The sequence below is a fragment of the Phyllostomus discolor genome, chromosome 2 (assembly GCF_004126475.2).
Source record: "Phyllostomus discolor isolate MPI-MPIP mPhyDis1 chromosome 2, mPhyDis1.pri.v3, whole genome shotgun sequence".
In the NCBI taxonomy this organism is placed as follows: domain Eukaryota; kingdom Metazoa; phylum Chordata; class Mammalia; order Chiroptera; family Phyllostomidae; genus Phyllostomus; species Phyllostomus discolor.
This window is the reverse complement of record NC_040904.2, coordinates 20,345,608-20,365,357: the sequence shown is the minus strand read 5'-3', so window position 1 is coordinate 20,365,357 and position 19,750 is coordinate 20,345,608.

Sequence of the window (19,750 nt, the reverse complement as noted above, 5' to 3'; positions counted from 1 at the left end):
TATAAAATGGAAGAAGAAAGTTAAAATTCAAACTTAAGGAAATAAATAATCTAAGAAGTAAAAGTCCTTCATTTTTTTCTATATATACACTAATGTTGTTACTGCCCTATGTTTTACAGAAAGTTGTTATACAATATACACTGCTCTGAAACTTGACATTTTTCATTCAGTCTCTCTCTTGAACATTTTTTCATGATGCTAAGTTTAGTGCTATTTTATTATGTTTAATGACTTCATGGTACTCCATTAAATAGGTCTTTATAGATTTTTTCCTTACTGATGAACATTTGAGTTCTTAGCTATCTAAACTAAGCAGAAGTGGAAATTCTTTTTGCCATCTTTGACATTTATTTCTGGAGGATAAATATCTGGAAGTGAAAATGCAGTCAAAGATATGATCATTTTAGATTTAATCAACATTTCCAAACTATTTTAAACTAATATTTGCCCTAAATGTAACCAAAGCAGTGGAGACCTCCTTTCGCTGTTCCTTGGGAATTTCAATTTTATGTACTTTAGTTGTGTATGTTGATGTGGTACTATAACATATTAAGCCTTCCCATTCAAGGATATGATATTTCTCACTATTTGTTCAGGTTGTCTTTCATATTCTTTTAGAATTTTAAAAAAAGATTTTATTTGTTTATTTTTAGAGAGAGAAGAAGGGAGGGAGAAAGAGAGGGAGAGAAACATCAATGGATGGCTGCTTCTCGTGTGACCCTATTGAACACCTGGCCTGCAACCCAGGCGTGTGCCCTGACTGGGAATGAACCAGCGACCCTGTGGTTCACAGGCCGGCACTCAGTCCACTGAGACACACCAGCGAGGGCTCTTTTAGGATTTTTTTATGTATAGAACTCTTGTGCATAAATTTGCATAATTCTATACAATTTATTGTCATTGTTAAACTCTTTGTTCCAAACTTTATGTGCATACTTTGCTAATTAGATTTGTTCTTTTCTGAGCACTAATATACAAGGTGTGTCCAGAAAGTATCCAGCCACGTACTCTGAAAAATAGAGACATTTATTGAAAAAGATACAAGATACAAGAAATGTGCATAGGACAATGATGCCTTAGTCTCCTTCAAAGTTGACATGTTGGGACTTAACATAATTCTCCCAAACACCATCAGCTGCCCCATTATATTTTCCAGAATTTCATTGATGGTCAGAAATATCCTCCCTCTCAAAGGTGATTTTAGTTTTGGGAAAAGTCAGAGGTCACAGGGCACAAAATATGAGCTATAGGGGTTCTGTGTCACCTGGATGGTTTGATGTTTCACCAAAAAACTCTGCATGAGTTGTGATGCATAAGCAGGCACATTGTGATGAAGCTGCCAATCACCAGTTGCCCATAGCTGTGGCCTTTTGAATCATCCAAATAGTTTCTTTGCAGGGATGTTCAAGCTTAAAGCAAAGTTTAATACACATTTGCTGTTCTAGTCTCTCAGTCATTTTGAATGTGATGGCCACAGAGTACACATGCTCACTCAATGGCATTTACCACCCCCACTGACTGGTACAATGAAGTCCTCATTGTTCACACATGTGCATTGCAGTACACTCTCCTTGGCTGCCAGGTTACATCAATGTAAACTATTCTTGTTATATTAACAATGGCAGGATTTTTTTCCAGACAGACCTTGTATTCATATTTATGTAGACAACAATGAAATGCTCCATATTTATCTTTGTAATCTAAGCAGAAAATCTAATGCTTGGTGCATAGTAGGTGCTTAGTGAGTTCTTACTGGATAGATTAATAAAAAGTATTTACCCTTATTTATGTATAAAGAAAACAAGGAGACACTAAATGTCAAAAAAAGAGGGTGAAGCCAGGATCTCCATCTATCACAATTATTCTTCTTTCCGTCACATTGCACTTGTTTATATGAAATGTATCTCAGAAGAGTTACACAGATTTCACTTTTCAGTAGAGGACGGAAAGGCATGTTGCCCACTGAAGAGCTATATATTTAGTTGCCACTTTTCTGTTTTTCTCTCCAATTCTCTTCTCCCTGTGTGCATGTACAAGTACCCTGAACAAGCTGAAAATGTCAAGTTGTGCAAAGACTTGCTTAAAAAGCTCAACATTTCAATGAGAAGTTTTCCTGAAATAAGAAACTAAGTACAATTTTCATAAACTACCAATAAAGATCTGATAATGTTTTTCATGCTGCAACTGAAAGTGAAGCAGGAGGAAAATCAGACGGACTCCGTCAATGAAAGCAATCGCCCCCGCGGGAGTGAGAGAAGCACTCAGGAACGGGAAATGGGAAATTCGTGACTCTTCCTGCCTAACAGTTCAGTCTACAGTGAAGCATAGTCGTAATTTTCCAATGGCAGCCTCTCACAAAAACGAGATACATTTCAATCAAAGATAATGCTTTTACTGTATTCAAAATGGTTCATTTTGCATAAGACACAGTTGACTAAACTGATGAAATTGGTCACTGAGAAAAACATTGTGTGCAGATAGGACTTGGTTAGTAGGATTTTGCTGTTGGGAACTGCAGTCTAGAGCCCATACGTGATTTTAATGGGAGGAAGAAAGTAACAAGCTGCAGGAAAATAACACCTTCTAATTGAAGAAAACAAACAGAACGATTCTGCTAGAGGCATCTCAGCCCTCTGCTTCTTTCCTGCAGTGTGTGTGCGTGTTTAGTACGGAAGAGGTTGGGAAGGTAAGCTAAGGATCAATTAGTTTAGACATAATCAATAATAATATATAGCATCCCTAGGGTTAAGATAGCAGCTGCTGCACGATATGCAAACTGAGAAAGCTTAATGTTCTGCCACAGCAGAGGTTCTCAACAGGGAGTGGCTTCTCCCCCACCTGCACCCCCAAGTACTTGGCGATCTCCAGAGGAGTTTTGGTTGTCACAGATGGGGTGCAGTGGGGTAGGGTAGGGAACAGTTGCTACTAGCATCGACTGGGTTGCTAAACCTCCTACAGTGCATAGCACAGCCGCACAGCAACAGAAAATTGCCCAGCCTGACAAGGCAGCAGTTCTGCTATTGTGAAAAACCCTGTGCTGGATGAAGGGATTGGAGGTGAGATAACTGAGAAAAAGTAAGAATGACTTGAGATAAATATTAAATTGTATTTGAAAAGGATGCCTCAGTCAGAGAAAGAACAAATACCATATGGTTTGTGGAATCTAAAGAACAATATAAATGAACAAACAAAACAGAAATGGACTCATGGACACGGGACTGAGTGATGGTTGACGCAGGGGAAAGGGGTTGGGGGACTGGGTGAAAAAGGTAAAAGAATTGAGGAGTATACTTGTAGTCATAAAATAGTCATGGGGATGTAAAGTACAGCACAGGAAACACAGTCAATAACAATGTCATAACTGTGCATGGTGCCAGGTGGGTACTAGAAGTATAAGGGGGAACACTTTGTAAAATACATGATTGTCTTTGATTCCCAGCCAGGGCACATGCCTGGGTTGCAGGCCATGACCCCCAGCAACCACACATTGATGTTTCCCTCTCTCTCTCTTTCTCCTTCCATTCCCTCTCTAAAAATAGATAAATAAATCTTAAAATATATATCTATATATATATATATGATTGTCTAACCACTATGCTGTACACTTGAAACTAATATAAAATAATATTAAATGCAAACTATAATTAAAAATAATAAAATGTTTTAAAAGTATGTCTTTAAATTGTTGCAGATAACATTTGCACTGAATAGTTTAATGTTGATTAGTATTTTTTAAAAATAAATACATTTTTATGAATGTAGGGTAAGAATTCAGGATCATTAATTTGCAGGGTTTTGAGTAGAATTTAGCATCTGAATCTCACACAAGTTATGTATCTCTTCATTCAGATCTTGAGGACAATGTTCCACTGGACACCTCATGGCAAATTCCTAGAATGGCAGCTTTTTGCTATCCAGAATAGATACATAAATTCGTTTGAAAACTTTGCATATGGAAGAGTCCTGGCCCTAAAGTCTCAGTTTCCCAGACACTTTCCATAGAATGTGGTTTCAACCACTTTTTTTGTTAGATGTTATAGCTCTAGGTCTGGCACTGCAGATGCATGCAGCATAGCGCCCCTGACCACAGCCACCTGGATCGGAAATGGGGGCATGTGTCACAGGCATTTTATGACCAAAAGATCGAAGATGACAGTTCCCATGAAAGACTTAGTTATGGTAACTTTCTCTTTCCGCTTTGATAAAAAGTTTGTGAATTTTATTTTATCTCAGGAAACACAGAATTCATTTAAGGAGGTAATTTCATGTTTTTCAATGGACTATTTTATTACCTAGTCTTAATTTTTTTCATTATTTTATTCTTGTTCTTATGTATGGTCTGAGCAGGAGGGGCAGGCAAGAAGTCTGAAAAGCTTGGCAAGAACTCTGCCCAATATACACCCTTCATGGAAGCAATGGAGGCAACTTACTCAAGTTCTCTTTTTTTAAAAGGATAAGTTGTTTTTTTTTAAAGGGTATCTTTCTTAGGTTTAAGGTATTGTTTTTAGTCATGATAAGCCATTTCTAAAGTCACATATGAATCCCAGAAACCCTGAGACTTTTGTCAGTCCTGCAGACCATCACACAAACCCTGTGCCACGTCATACCGGTGTGTGTTGTTCAATGGGGCTCCATCACCCAGGGCGCACAGCTCCTTTTCATAACCCTTTGACACTTCCGTTCTGTGAGTTGAGTCTGTGAAACTGAATTTGAGAACTGGAATTTACACAAGTTCTTTCCTCTGTGTTAAACAATTCTGGGACTAAACCCCTTTCTGGGTCATCTTAAAAATTCTGTGATTGAGCGTACTCGCTTAGTCATATTGAAACAATGCTAAGAATAAGCAAAAACAATACTGAGCTACTATTTCAGGAAAAACTTACTCCTGACAGCTAAGAATGCGAAACAACTAAAATAATTTATTAATCAGGCTCAGAGTTTACTCATGAAGGTTGCTTAAGAATATTCTCTCACGTTGACTTCGCTGTGCCCACCAATCCAAAGTCATTATATTCTAATCTAAATTTTGTCTGATTACAGCTGTGTTCTTACCTTTCAAGATGCAGATTATAATTACCCAGCTGAGGCCCTTTTGATGTTGCTTTCTGAGATACTTCTAAGACTCTGTCAAGGTAAAATTCTCCATTGCTGCAGTAGGTATAATAAACTTAACATTGCTTGAACACCAGGCTTTTCTGGCAGCCTTTGGAAGATGGATAACAGCAAATTTAAAATATTACAGCAAGAGTCAAGAAGACTGAGGATCCCAAAATATAAATAAATCTCATAAAATGCCAGACTTGTTAAAAAATGATTTATACCAAAACAGGTCTCTCAGGAGAGAAGAAAATTAAATAAACAATTATCCTTTTATACCACCCAGAGGTAATTTAAGTGACTATGAACACTTTCTAAAGCTCCAGGAAAGAAGAAATTTTCTAGATCCTTAATGCCAGCATTTCATGGGATACAAAAATCTCCTAAAGACATTATATTGGATTGTACATTGAACAAAAATAACTGGTATTTATAAAATCAAATATATTTTTGACTTTCACCATCCTCTTAAACCTGATTAGTGATCATTGTATTTTTTTCTGTCACTTGATAAAAACACTGAGTAAGTATCATTACTTTCTGACCACTCCTTTAAGTTGCCCATTTTTAAAACATTCAGTCCTGCCTCAGCTGGTGCGGCTCACTGAGTTGAGCACTGGCCTGTGAACCAAAAGGTCACTGGTTTGATTCCTTGCCAGGGCCACATGCCTGGGTTGTGGGCCAAGTCAACCAATCGATGTTTCTCTCACACATGATGTTTCTCTCTCTCTCTTTCTCCCTCCCATCCCTTCTCTCTAAAAATAAAAAAATAAATAAATAAAATTTTTTCCCCCCTTCCAGCCGGAATTGCCTTTGGGCTTATTACTTGCAGGGGAAGGAAGATAGGATGCTTAATTATCTTTCTCTCTTTTTCATTCACCTTTCATTCCACTTGATTCAACACTATCAGACTCAAAGTTGGGCATTGAGATTGAGAGAAAAATTCAGTATAACAGAAGAGGTAAGGCAAGCAGGAAGCCTTTTGGTTTGATGGTTTGACAGATACTCCCAACATGTTGCTGATCTTCTCAAAATTTATTTCCATAGAATGGAGACTTTCTGATGAAAAAGTCTATGAGAGAACCTAATTCAGGAAATGTTGCTTTGATGAAATGTCTTTCAGAGAGAGCTGAGGGTGGGCAGGAGTTGGATAAGTTAGGAATGTGGGGGTGAGCATGTCAGGCAAAAGTGAAGTCTCAAAGAGAGAAAGAGCGTGGTGCCCAGGAGGATCTGAAAGGCCCAGGAGCTGTGATGCAGTGAGCAGAGAGGCCAGGCTGCCTGCCTGGAGGAAGCAGGGGTCAGATGGTAAAGAGCCTTGAGAGCCAGGCTAAAGATTTCACATTGTAATTTGAGTTCAACAGGATGCCAATTGGTGGTTAAGGGTTTGAGTAGAGCTAAGAACTGTATTTTAGAAAAAATCAGTTTGGCTTCAATGTGAAGAATAGATTAGGGTGAAAAGTAGAAGCTGGGAGTCCAATTAAGGGTTTGCTACAATGGTCCCAGTGAGAGTCCAAACTGATATCTTTTCGCAGGGGTGGGGCTTTGCAACCCTGTGCCTAACACAATGAAATACATTAGAATAATGGATTAATGGATTAACAAAGGAATAAATTTTGCTGGCCTGAAATTCTGTTGAGCCATTTTTATAAATTCACTATGAATACAAAAATCTCATAACTACATATCTTTAATATAGTTTAGAAGCTCGAATAATCAGCATACCAACCTATAAAATTTTTATAGATTACCATAGAACTTGCCGTAAATTTTAAATAGTATGAATTCATAAAAGTGTTCTTTGTGAAAAGTTCTTCACTACATAACAACTTCGCTACTCTTCCATCTCGCATTTCTTTATATTCTTCAAATCAGATCTAAATTATATCTTGAATTAAAAGAAAAATTAATTACTTAATATTCTAGAGAAGTGATTCTTAAATCTTTTTGTTTTATTACCCATCAATAATTGGATCAACTATGCTGAATTCCATAGAAACTAAAAGTTGCATTTTATAAATATACAAGTTATATAGTTATAAACATTTGATTACCTCAATTATTATTTATGACCAACTAAAATGGTATAGAAATTCGTTTTAGAACAATTTTCTTGGTCTATATTCAAAACACGCATTTGAATAATTTTTTGGTGTTTTTAAAAACTAACAATAGTATTGGGAAACAAATTTTATTGCTTTAGTGATAGTAAAAGCAAGCCTGTCTTTCCTAAAATTATTTTGGTCTCACTGTACACATTCATAGGTGATGTGGGAAAGGGAAGAAACACAGACTGTGGTCTTGGATACGTAAGTCGCCAGAGAGTTGCTGTATGAGAAGCACTGCCTTGTGGGATTGAGGAAAGCACTGCCTGTGCAGGTCTCCACAGAAAAATGGTAAGTGGTAAATCCCTGGCAGATGGGATGAGGTGCAAATAGTACTTTTGCTTTCAGGCAGATGGCTTGAATATATATTTTTAGAAATTTTATAGAAACAATGAGGAATGAGGTCTTCCCAAAATATGATCCTTTCTCCCTTTGGCCATCTAAATCCCATTGGTTAAAAATCAGAGTCTTATTCAGCAATCATGCATCTTGGTATTTACCCAGAGGAGCTGAAAGCTTATGAGCACGTGAAAACCTGCACACAGATGTTTATAGCAGCTTTATTCATAATTGCAAAACTTGGAAACAACCAAGATGTCCTTCAGTAGGTGAGAGGGTGCATAAGCTGTGGTTCGTCCATACAATGAAGTACTATTCAATGTTAATCTGAGATGCATTATCAGACTATGAAAAGGCATGAAAGAAACTTTAATGCACATTAATAAGTGAAAGAACCCCATCTTAAAAGTCTATATAATATATGATTCCAACTATAGGACATTCTGGAAAAGATGAAAATAGGGAGATTAAAAAATTCAGTGACTGTCAAGGGTTAGAGGGTAGAAAGGGATGAGTAGGTAAAGCACAGAGATTTTTAGGGCAGTAAGCAATCCTTAAATACTATAATGGTAGAGACATGGTAATTATACGTTTGTCCAAACCCAGAGAATGTATACCAAGAATGAACTGTAATGCAAATTATTAACTTTGGGTGAGGTGATTATGATCTATTAATGTAGGTTCATCAACTGTAACAAATGTAGCACTCTGTGGAAGAGGTCGATAATGTGGGAGGCTAAGCATGTGCGGGGTCAAGGGGCATATGGGAAATCTGTACCTTCTGCTCAACATTACATTGAACGTGTAAACTGCTCTAGAAAATAAAGTTCATTAAAAAAATAAACAGACCCCTACAAAATTACATGCTTGTGACCCTCCTTTTCTTTGGTGATCCTTCTCTACAACTCAGAGGCTAAATGGTTTCAAGAAAGCATGAGATGCAATTTCCCTTTTAGACAGGCTATATACACCAATAAATTATTTGGTGCAGTTTTGAATTATTTGTTCTTTTGAGGTATCATAGCTGTCCCTTCTGTTTATATATGAGCACAAATAAAATATGGTTAATTATAATGTTTTGAGCAATAATAAATGGTTGTTGAAACTAGTTCTTCTGTTTGTTATTCTAACAGAAAGTACTACATCTTCTGGCAAAGGATGGTAAGTCATTAATAAAACAAAAGCTGGTAGTGTAAGGATACCTTCAAGTAGCCTGGTAAGGGACTAGAACTAACATTCCTCCTGAAATAGCCTCTGAGTTTTAAAATCTGAGTCCTGGGGGAAAATTGAATATTTGGCATCAGTCATTTTGTTTCTTATTGTTTAAAATACAAATGATTAAGATCAATTTTTGGAATATAATAAAGAATTTAGAGTTAGCAAGCTTTCATTACATTTTGTCTTCTCTGAGCTCCATGATACAGAAGTGCACATATTTGCTCATATCTATAGATAAGAAGTATTAGGAGTTTGGAATTCGTATGGGAACTAAATATCATTCCTTTGAAATTTAGACCATGGTGGCCACATAATCCTAGGAATGTTGGAAATTAAAACAAACTAATGAAATTTTCATTAACAATGAAAAGGATATTAAAATTAGTTTAATCCATCTTAATCAATATGAACTAAATAGACCAAAATGATGCTTTGAATATTAATTTTGAGTCATTGTAGTTGGGTTTCTAATAAAATTAGGGCTAAATGTTAGGTCTGCTGCTGGGAAGGTTACCAAGTCCCTGGGTTGTGAGTGGCTTAAACTGTAAAGTAGAGGTGACATTGATGTTTTTGCAGTAAGAATTCATATTTTAGGTGTTTTTTATGAATGAATTGCAGAATGGTATATACCTAAGTAAAAGTCAACATCAAATGTAGTATTGCATTGAGAAATGACACAACAGGCTACTGTAAGACTACTAACCATCCTATAAAGAGGTATAAAGGACAAGAGGGAAAATGTGTTAAATTTGAAAATCATGATGGCAGGATTACAGTCGACACTTCTTGGTTTCCCCTAATGGGCCAATTAGAGATCCTGGTAGAGTAATAAAGTTGGTAGAACCAAAGATTCTACCATAACCCTACCTGTTTCTTCCAATCTGTTGTTGCACTTCTAGTTCCTGGGTCAAAGTAGAGATCCAACATATAATGATTGAGTAAATTACCACACTACTTTCCTTATAGCCTACCAGAACTTGTATTTTCTTTGAAGTTTGCAAATGTGTGTGTATATGTACATATGCATATGTATATATATATTTAAGTGTTGTGAAATACGATAGATATACTGAGATTTCTAACAAATTAAGTAAAATAAATAAAAAAACATAAGAAGTCTGCTTCCAAGAATTGATAGGGGAAGGGCACATGATATAGGTGATGCTATGGAGGGCAGAGGTCATGGAGCAAGCACAAAAGTAAAAGCTATGAGTGTCTGTAATAATATGAATACTACTTCCAAATTTTCTTTCAGTTAAGCTTGAAATGAGTTTATTTAAAAGAATAAAAAGTCATGGTATAATTTTAGATAGGTCACTGTCATATGTGTTTATCTATTCAGATCATTTTAACAGTTCATCAGGGAACTGAGTAATCAAAACAGATGCTGCCACTGTGCCATACTGGTGTGCACTGGCCAAAGCAACCACGCATCTGGGATGATCCTTGGTAGTCTCTTGATCAATAGATAGATTACTCATATAAAATGCATTTTCATCTTCTACTGGTCATGGATGAAAAGGTCATCTTGTTCCCCAGGGCTCTTTCCCCTGCCAGATGAATAAGAAATAGATGTCATGAATAATCAAGAATGAAAGCACTTAGGAACATAACTGTATATTATTAGTCACTCATTCATTATGTATGAACTAAAAATGCATTATCAAAATAACAAAAATTAAAATAGTAGAGCCCAGCAATGGGAAATTTGAATAAGAAACTGAAATGTCATTTATCAAATGTGTGATAGCAAAATCAATCTAATGGAATTATTTATTTTGGTAGACAATTGTGACAGCCTGGAAAGATGTATTTTTTTCTTCTTTCAGAGTAAAGTTTAAAAATTTTCCAAGCCCAGCCAAGTAACCTACCTTTGGTGAGACAGGCACGAAGATGTTATTCTCTTGCCATGTGCATTAAGGCCCATGGTAGGTTGAAGAGACTCCTAGATTCTCTTTGTAATCACAGGGACTGCTCATTCAGACAGCTGCTACCAAAACAAAGGAGGCTGCAAGGCAATTGCTCATTATAGCAGCCTGAATCCTCTGTATGCTTCTCATCATATTCCACAGAGCATGTAATGCTAATTCTTAATTAGAGCGATAGGAGAGAAAGAAATAAAATGTCATCATACATTGGGCTTTGCTCTCTTAAATTTTCCGACCGTTTATTGTAGTTTTGTTCTCAAGACTTAGTTTGCTTAACTGGGATTGACTTGCTTGACAAAAATGTGCTCTATTTTCCAAAGGCTTGTCTTCAAACTTGCTCTCAGATACATGATGCCTGGGGTTGGGAGACTAAGTGAAGAACCAAAATTTTGTCTTGGCTTGGTATTTGACTTACTGCTTTGCACAGGCCATCCGATACACAGAGTTATGTCTTAGCAGACCTGCCCTTTACTGCCTTACTCTTCACCTTTTACTCAAGTGTAGAGTTGAAAGCTCAACCAGTGCAATTACCACCTTGGCCAATCTTGTATGTGTGAGTGTTTTTGTGTTTGAGAATGTTTGTCTTAGGCTAGTTTTTATAGGAATTATAAATCATGACTGCAGTTGTAAATTAGCAAAAATAATTCAGTGGTTAGAGGACAGAATTTGTACACTGTGTGCCACATTATGCTAGCTTAAAAAAAAAACAGAGTGTTCATTTAGTTGACCATTTTGGGTGCCATTTGAGATTATGTCCCCCTTTGCTTTATACGGTTTTGTTTCTAATGCTAGTTTCCAACCTAAATTAATCTTTTCTTTCTCTTTTTTTCCTGTAGGTACTTTCTTCTGTCCCTAGAATTTATCATCTGAGTTGTAATGCTGTTATTTGTTTATATGCCATTCTCAGCCCTAAATGGCAGCCCTATTCTGGCAGCATTGCCACAGATCACAGAGAACTCAGTAGCAAACTTTACACTGAATAATTTTGTATAAGACAGCCCATTGAAAATAGATTCCTCACAATTAAAAAATTTACATACCAAACAGGAAGCCATTTAAAATCCATGTTCAGTAATAAAATGTTCCTATTTTTTATTCATGAATATTTATATATTCTTTCTCTACACCAACCAGACCCTGTATGTATTCTATAAGAGAGGGAAAACTACAAAATGGATTAGTTTGTTCACATGCTAATACGTAAAACAAATCACAAACTGTAGAAAAACTAAAGAACGCTAAAAATATTGTACCGAGTTAAGGTCAGGTAGGTAAGAATAATTTTCTTGATTGTGTGTAATATCAAGACAGGTTTCACAGAAGGGATGATATTTAAATTGGGTGCTGAGGTAAATCAGAAGGATAAAAAAGATTTTGCCAAATAAACAAGAGGATAAGGCAATTACATGGTCAGAAATTGACATACACAGAAGTCCCAGAGATTGAATGCATAATACAGTGTATGAGGTTGAATAAAAGCTATCTATGTGTCATGGTGGGATCTTCCGGATGAGGAGGGGCCAGATGTAAAGTTGGGCAGTAGGCATTTTATTCTACAAGTTGTAATGCTTTTGTAATAAAATAAGTGATGAGGCATAGCTTGCTAGTCTAGAACAAACCAAGTTAGATAAGCAAATGATAAGGTCACAGGGAGCAGAGAGGAGGAGGTAGAGGAGAGAGGCTATGAGAGGGCAGTGGAATGGGGCTAGAAAATATGGAGGCATGAGATAGCTCAATGGTAGAACTGACAGACTAGACTATGTTTGAATTAAGGCATTTAGAATGCAGTCAAAGACAGTTTAGCAATTTCCTCCTTGACTACCTGGGCAGGATTATCTCATAACCAAAGGGACCTGGGGATCTCTTTCTTCTCCCTCTTTCAGGAGGTGAGGCTGTGTTAGTGGGTAGCAATGAGTTTGGCCCAGAAGTTACATGTGCCTTTGGGGCACTATAATGGAAATATATGATTTCTTCTAGCCAGGCAATTCTTATTTCTTTACTCATCTCCTATTTTTGAGACATGTCTCTTCTTAGTTCATATGTCTTTGAGTCAGCCATCATTTGTATAATAGATATTTCCTGTGGCCAGGATGGACTGGTCCAGTGTATTATTTTCCTGGAATGAGTCACCAAGAGCCCTTGCCTCAGATGGTTAAACTGTAACAGAGAAGGCAAAGTAATCTCTCTTTCGATGTATGAGACTGTAGATATGAATTTGGCAACTATTGGTTTTCATATTCCAACATATAGGCTCAAGAAAATAAAAAGCTAGTTGCCAGTATAAGAAAAGGCATAAACAGACACTCAGAGAGGGGTATAGATGAGAGATGGAAAAAAATACTTCCACAGATTCTCTTAAGACTTGGCCACTTGTGGTGACCATACATTGCATCCCTTAGGGCCCCTGGAATTCTCCATAACCACTCCAGCAAAGCCTCCTGTTCTTCCTTTGATTTTGTGTAAGCTATCCAGAGTCCATTTCTGTTGCTGTTGTTTGTTATTATTGTTGCTTTTAAACTAAAGTTACCTTAAACTACATTCGACTGGAGATGTTTAGTACACAAGGGAAAATATTTATAAAATAATGCTAAGACTTGGGTATAGATTTAAACATCATCAACTTAAATTTGGGAGCTGAAGCCCTAAGAGAAGACTAAAGTGTCTAGAAAGACCAAGTAAAGTGAAAAGATAATAAGTATGAGAGCAAAGCCTTTGTAATTCCAAATTTAGTCGTTAAACACAGAGAGGTTTTTTTTTTTTTTTTTTTTTTTTTTAGATTAGAAGAGGAAAATGGTGAAGTAGGTCAACAAAAGCCAAAGGAATTTCAATGGAAAAGGAATTTTAAATATGAGGTGTGAATAACTGCTAAATATAACTAAGAGGTCAGACAGGATAAGGGTTAATAAGAAGCAATTGAATTATGCATACAAATGATTATTAATCACTTTTGCTAGATGTGAACAATTTTGTAAGAGTGAAAAGGATGTTGCCAAAAACAGGTAAATAACGAATGAGAGAAGACTGCTCTCGCAACATGTGCGACAGAATGGAAAAGAAAGAGGCAGTAGTTGGAAGAAGCAATTGCGTTCAATTTGACCAAAATTTTAATTCCTAGTACATGCTACATACAAAACTAAGCTAAATGCGAAGATAGGTATAGTTTCTGCCTGCAACAATTTAGTGGGGGAAACACAATATAAAGTAAGGGATAAGAGAGATGGGCTAGAGAAAAACACCTTTAGCTCAACAATTATGTGGCCATGTTCTATCTGATGGTCATAAAACACATTAATTTGTGTGAATTTCCCTGCATGCACATGTGTACAAGCACACATATACGCATGCAAACAGATAGTTTCTAAGTTAAATCAACTAGTTTGTTTAGGAGCAATCAACACTGGGGAATGGTTCTAATCCACTACACAAGGATCTATCTGAGAGCACTGTTCATACATCTATTGTCAAGAGTGAATTCTTTCTCTTATGTAACAATTGAACCACATAAGTAAAGAGTAACCTTAAACATGTCCCTCTTAGACAAAGTGTGGCAGCTATGTTTGTCAAAAGAGAAAGCGACACCCAGTTGAATTACTGCAGTGTTATTAGTTTTTGTTTGGCAAAAAAAAAAACATATAGAGAAATATTTATAAAGGTATGATTTTCCATTTAAGAGTAATTATTTTCAAATAGTACTAAAAAAATCTTTCCACAAATGGAAGTTGTTAGTTAGCATTTTTAAGGACACACCCCTAAGAATCTAGTTTTTCCAACAAAAGGATGCCAAGATTAAAATTCTTTAGAGGGGAGGCTCCTGTTTATGAGCTACCCATATTCTATTCACAGATACTGAAAAATAGCTCCTTACTATCTTCAATTTTATAATCTGGTCAGGATTTCCAACCTTAGTAACTTCAAATGCTCTTTCCCAAGAGTATTCCAAATTTGCCAAAGTCTTGTGATAGTAACCAGCCTTGACACATTCTTACTTATGTTTTTTGTAAGATCATGGTGCATTATATACTTATTCTTTATTCTATCAGTGTGTGGTAGAGAAAGAATGTCCAGTTGATGAAAACTAAGGCATGCAACAGATGAAAATGCTGGGTTAACAATACCACTTTAAACTAATTTGGCCTACTCATCAAGCCCATATATTTTAGACAGAGAAACTATAACAAGGAATACAGCCTATTAGAAAATTGAAGTTGCTGTAAAATGATTATTACATAAAAAGTGTATTTCATTCTTTTTGAATGGCCTGGGCTTTGATCAGATCAAACTACTGGTTGTACCCTAATGCTTATGAGTCTGTTTTTCTGATTGTCTTCATTCATATTTAAAAGCAGAATTATCAAAAATATCTGAAATTTAACTCCTGATTATACCTACTTCAAATCTTTTTGTTTTTCATAGCCTTTACTTAATTTGATGAGTTCACTACCAACCCATTCAGTTATTCCAGCCACAGAGTGAGGCGTAATCCTTAATTCAACTTTTTGTCTCAAAGCCAGTTATAAAATATGTCACCCTTGCTGGTCTGGCTCAGTGGACTGAGTGCTAGCCTGGGTGGGTACCAAAAGGTTGCCAGGTTGCCAACTTGATTCCCAGCCAGGGCACATGCCTGGAGTGCAGGCCAGGTCCCCAGTAGGGGGCACATGAGAGGCAACCATGTATCTCTCACACATTGATGTTTCTCTCCTCTCTTTCTTCCTTTCTTTTCCTCTCTGTCTAAAAACATAAAATAAATATAATCTTTTAAAAAATAAAATGAAAAAGAAATATGTCACATTCCTATAGTTCTTATCTCCAAAGGTATCCCAAATATACCTCCTTTGCTCTGACTCTGCTGCTACCATCCTTACTCAAACCTCCTCCTCTCATGTATGCCTGCAGCAGCTCTAATGTGTACTGCTGCCACTGAAGTCCCCAAGTCATTCTCCGTGCTGCAGGGATCTTATAACATGTGAATCAGAGCAGGTGACTCTCCTGAGGAAACCTTTTCGAGCTCTGAGAATAAAATCCAAGCTCCCCGTGAGTGCTTCTACACTTGCGCTTTTCTCTGCTCAGAATGGTCTTGCATTTAACACCACCACAAAATCTGATCATGGCTAACATAAAGAATTTAGGTCAAATTAAAATATATATATATATCTTTTAGTCTATGTCATCCAATCCAAAAATTCACTGAAAAAGTATTAATGCACAATAATGCTGATTGTTTGGTTATGAGTTATTAAAGGGAAAATAGAATTGTAAGGACAATATACTGTTCTAGTTATTATAGCTGCATAACACACAATCCCAAATTTAGTGACATGAAACAAAAATTACACTCAGGGTTTCTGCAGATCAGAAGTTTTAAAAGGGATCAGTGGGGATGACTTGTTTTTGCTCCCTGTCTGTGTTCTCAGCTAGGAAGCCTCCAAGGCTGGGAGTGACTGGAGAGTGGTAGATTAGAATTGTCTGCAGGCCCATTTCCTCACATGACTGGGGTGTGGATTCAAGCTGTCAGCTGAGACCTCAGCGGGACCTGGCCTGTGGCTGTTTGATCTTCCTCACACGATTGTAACTTCATTCTAAGAGTGAGTATCCTGAAAGAAATACACAAAAAGTATATGACCTTTTAAATCTAGCCTCAGAAGTCACACTGATTCCACCATATTCACAAGCCTGCCCCGATTCAAGGGAAATAAACAGAGTCCTTACCTATTACTAGGAGGAGTGTCAAAACCCCTTGGTAAGAAGAGCATGCAGCATGGGGGATATTGTTGCCTTCATCTTCCACACATCTTACCTTGAATCACAGTGTCACAAAGAGCAGAGGAGGAGTTGGCCACAAAACAACTACATGCCAATGTCAAGGATGGAACACTAGGTATGATGGACCACTGGTCTCACCCAAGACACAAATATTTTGTGTCAGCTAGTTTTAAAGTCACACCACTTCTTAGGAAGAAAATAATTTATTTTAATGAAACAGGGTGATTTAGTAAATCAAGGATGATTTTTTTGATTTAGTAAGTCAATCAATTTTCAATAATACAATTTTGATAAATTATTAAATTTTCAATAATGTAACTTAAGATATAATTTTTATATTACATGCCAGATAATACTGTTGCACCTACAATAAACAAATAAAAGATTACAACTCCCTTATAAAAGATCAACAAAGATTTGGAAATCAAAAGAAAGCTCTTTTAGCACTTTTTAAACTTGACAATGCCTCACTTCTCTGGGTTTTATTGTACTTTGATTTTTAATCTCTATAAGATAAAAAATTTTAAGAACTAAGGCACATGAATAAGCCAAAGCATTTTTATCTATTATATTTCTCATCAAATACAATGCCCATAGTGTTTGGAGATATTTCTCCCAGTGCTTTCAAACATCTGCCTAAACATGAGGAACCTCAAATATTCATCACTTCAAACTGTCCTAACTGAACTTGGTTGATGATTAGAAGTTGACAATGGAGGTGAATAATTTATAGCGGAGAAATTCTATCCTTCAAGAGTTATGTATTTGTTATATTTTATTTAAATCAGTCATTGGTTAAACACTAATGATAAATAATATATTAAGGTAATCCATAATATTTTGGGGGGAAATGGAAGACCATATGTATTGGCAAACTTGCACAGCATGAGTGTACACATATATACATGTTATAAAGTAGACACTATCAAAGGACACAATTGAGGAATTATTTTATTAACATACTTGAGTTTGCAGAGCATGAAACACTACTGCTGTGACATTGAGGTGACAAATCCGGGTTTATATATGTAAAATGTATCTTTTGAACAGTACTTTCTTTGACTGTCAGTGAGGTATTTATATTTCAGTCTTGAAAATGTTGCTAATCTGGTTCTTTCAAGTCAAAATTTAAAAACTCACCTTGAAATATGCAATCCAGGGTTTATGCCTTTGCAATAGGTTTTTTTTTTCTATAAAGATTTCTCTTTATTTTATTGGCTACTTAACAAAAGCATATGCATTCATTCCTTAAAATCTAGCTCAAATATTTTCTGTTTCGTGTTTCCATAACTCTAAGCACTGTGATAACACTCGTCCCATTTCACTGCATTTACTATATAACCCAATTTCCTCCTACCTCACTAGCCATGGGCAAAAAAGGGCTACATGAATGATAATGACAAAATTTACTCTAGGTTTTGTCCCAACCTACTTGAGTAGTATCTCAGTATCCTGGAAACTGCCTGTTATACTGTCCCAGTAGTACCCAGGATTGCTTCACACACGTGACATCCATAGCCTCCCACCAGGTCAACACCAGATACTGCTACATGCCCTGAGAATGTCAGCTTCTGTTGAGTACCACGGGTTCTGCTACTGTTCTGATGCAGCTGCTCCAGACAACACTGAGATGCCCTAGACTAAGCCATCATGGTGCTGAGAGAGGAAAATGCTGCATGCTGCGCAGAAATGGAAAAAATTCTCATCTCCCCCATCCTGTTTTGTACTTTGTCAGTAGAGATATAAACAGCTCTGCCTCTGTTTCCATATCTCAATGCTGTTTCATAAAAACAACTCCTGTAGCCCTGCCGCCCCCTGAGATTAGTTTCCATTCCATGAGGGTTATCTTCATTTTCTGGTCTTCCCAGTTACAGCACGTAACAATCTCCAGTCTCTTCCTTTTTGCTAAGTACCAAGACAAACATAGACCCTGTCCTGTTGCTCTTCATTGTCACCTTCCAACCCATTCAACTCTCCAAGCAGGACACAGTGATAGACACGGTCAGAATGAGTGAATCCCAACTGGGAAGAAGGTACAGTGTCTGCAACACTTCTTTACACAATTCTGGCCTCAGAAGATTGCAAACCCTTGAAGCGTGACACAAGACTCTTTCTTCTCTGCATTGAATCAGAACTAAAAAATAAATGTAAACCAATTCATAGACCAATTCCTTAAGCATAAAGATAAGCAAATCATATGGAGTGTTAAGAGCTGTGAAGAGTTTTCTCTGCTTGCAAGCTAGCAATTTAACCTGCTACAGTGTTATGGAAACTGGCAGAAGTCACAAGATTCCTGGGTCAGAAAAAACAGTTCATTACTCTCAACTCAGTCAGAAGCATAAGCTTCATAGTTACATCATGCAGTTACTTAAGACAATACTCTAGACATTACTCCAGACAATGCCAAGAGGTACTAGACAGAGCCTTCATGGTGCCCAGGAGTGGGATGTCCTATGCACAAAGGGGAAATGCGTTGTTCCATAGCAGCAGTGCATTGTGTCACATCTGAGAAGCTCCAAGTTTAGGGAACCCTACTGTTTTATAATGGGCTGCAGAGCAATCTGCCTGACTCTTGCCCAGAAGATAACATTATCTTTGTTATACTGCAAACTGAAAAAACTTGCACTGGGTTCTGGGGGAAGAATCTACTTGTAACTTGTACAAATGTCCTTGGAAAGATGATCTTTTTAAGGCTCAGCAAAGGTCTTCAGTGTCTCTACTCACAAGGTCTGCAAAAACTCAGTTGACCCATCAGAATTGTCTACCAACAGTATCACAAGTTAAAGTGACCTTCTCATGTCCCCAGAGTTAGTAAATACCAAGGCTAGACTCAGGTCATTTGGCAACAACCCAATAATTTCTTCAAGTGACACAGCAACACAAAAGCAATAATACAATATTAGTTCAGTTTCATGGATTAACATAGTTAAAGGCAAGTAAGGGCTTTCCAAAATATATTTTAAAAGCTCTAATATTATCATGGCTATCAACATTCTATAATAAGCATTATAACAGTGATTGTATAAATTGCAAACTCTTCTTCAAAGTTCTATAGAAGTGATATACTGACAAAATTTAAAACAAACAAGTAAACAAAGAAAAGGCCAAACAGTTAATAGCAAAGACAAGCATAGCCTTACTGTCACTGATGCTGTGACAGTGAAATGCTCAGGCTGTCGGACTCCATCTTGTTCAAGCTCGTTCTGTAACCTGAGCTTCAGGTCAATAGCTTCTGCTTAGTCTTGCATTTAGACATGCAAATCATTGCAGGAATTCTGCTTGCAGCCTGAGGAGATAAGGGAAGTA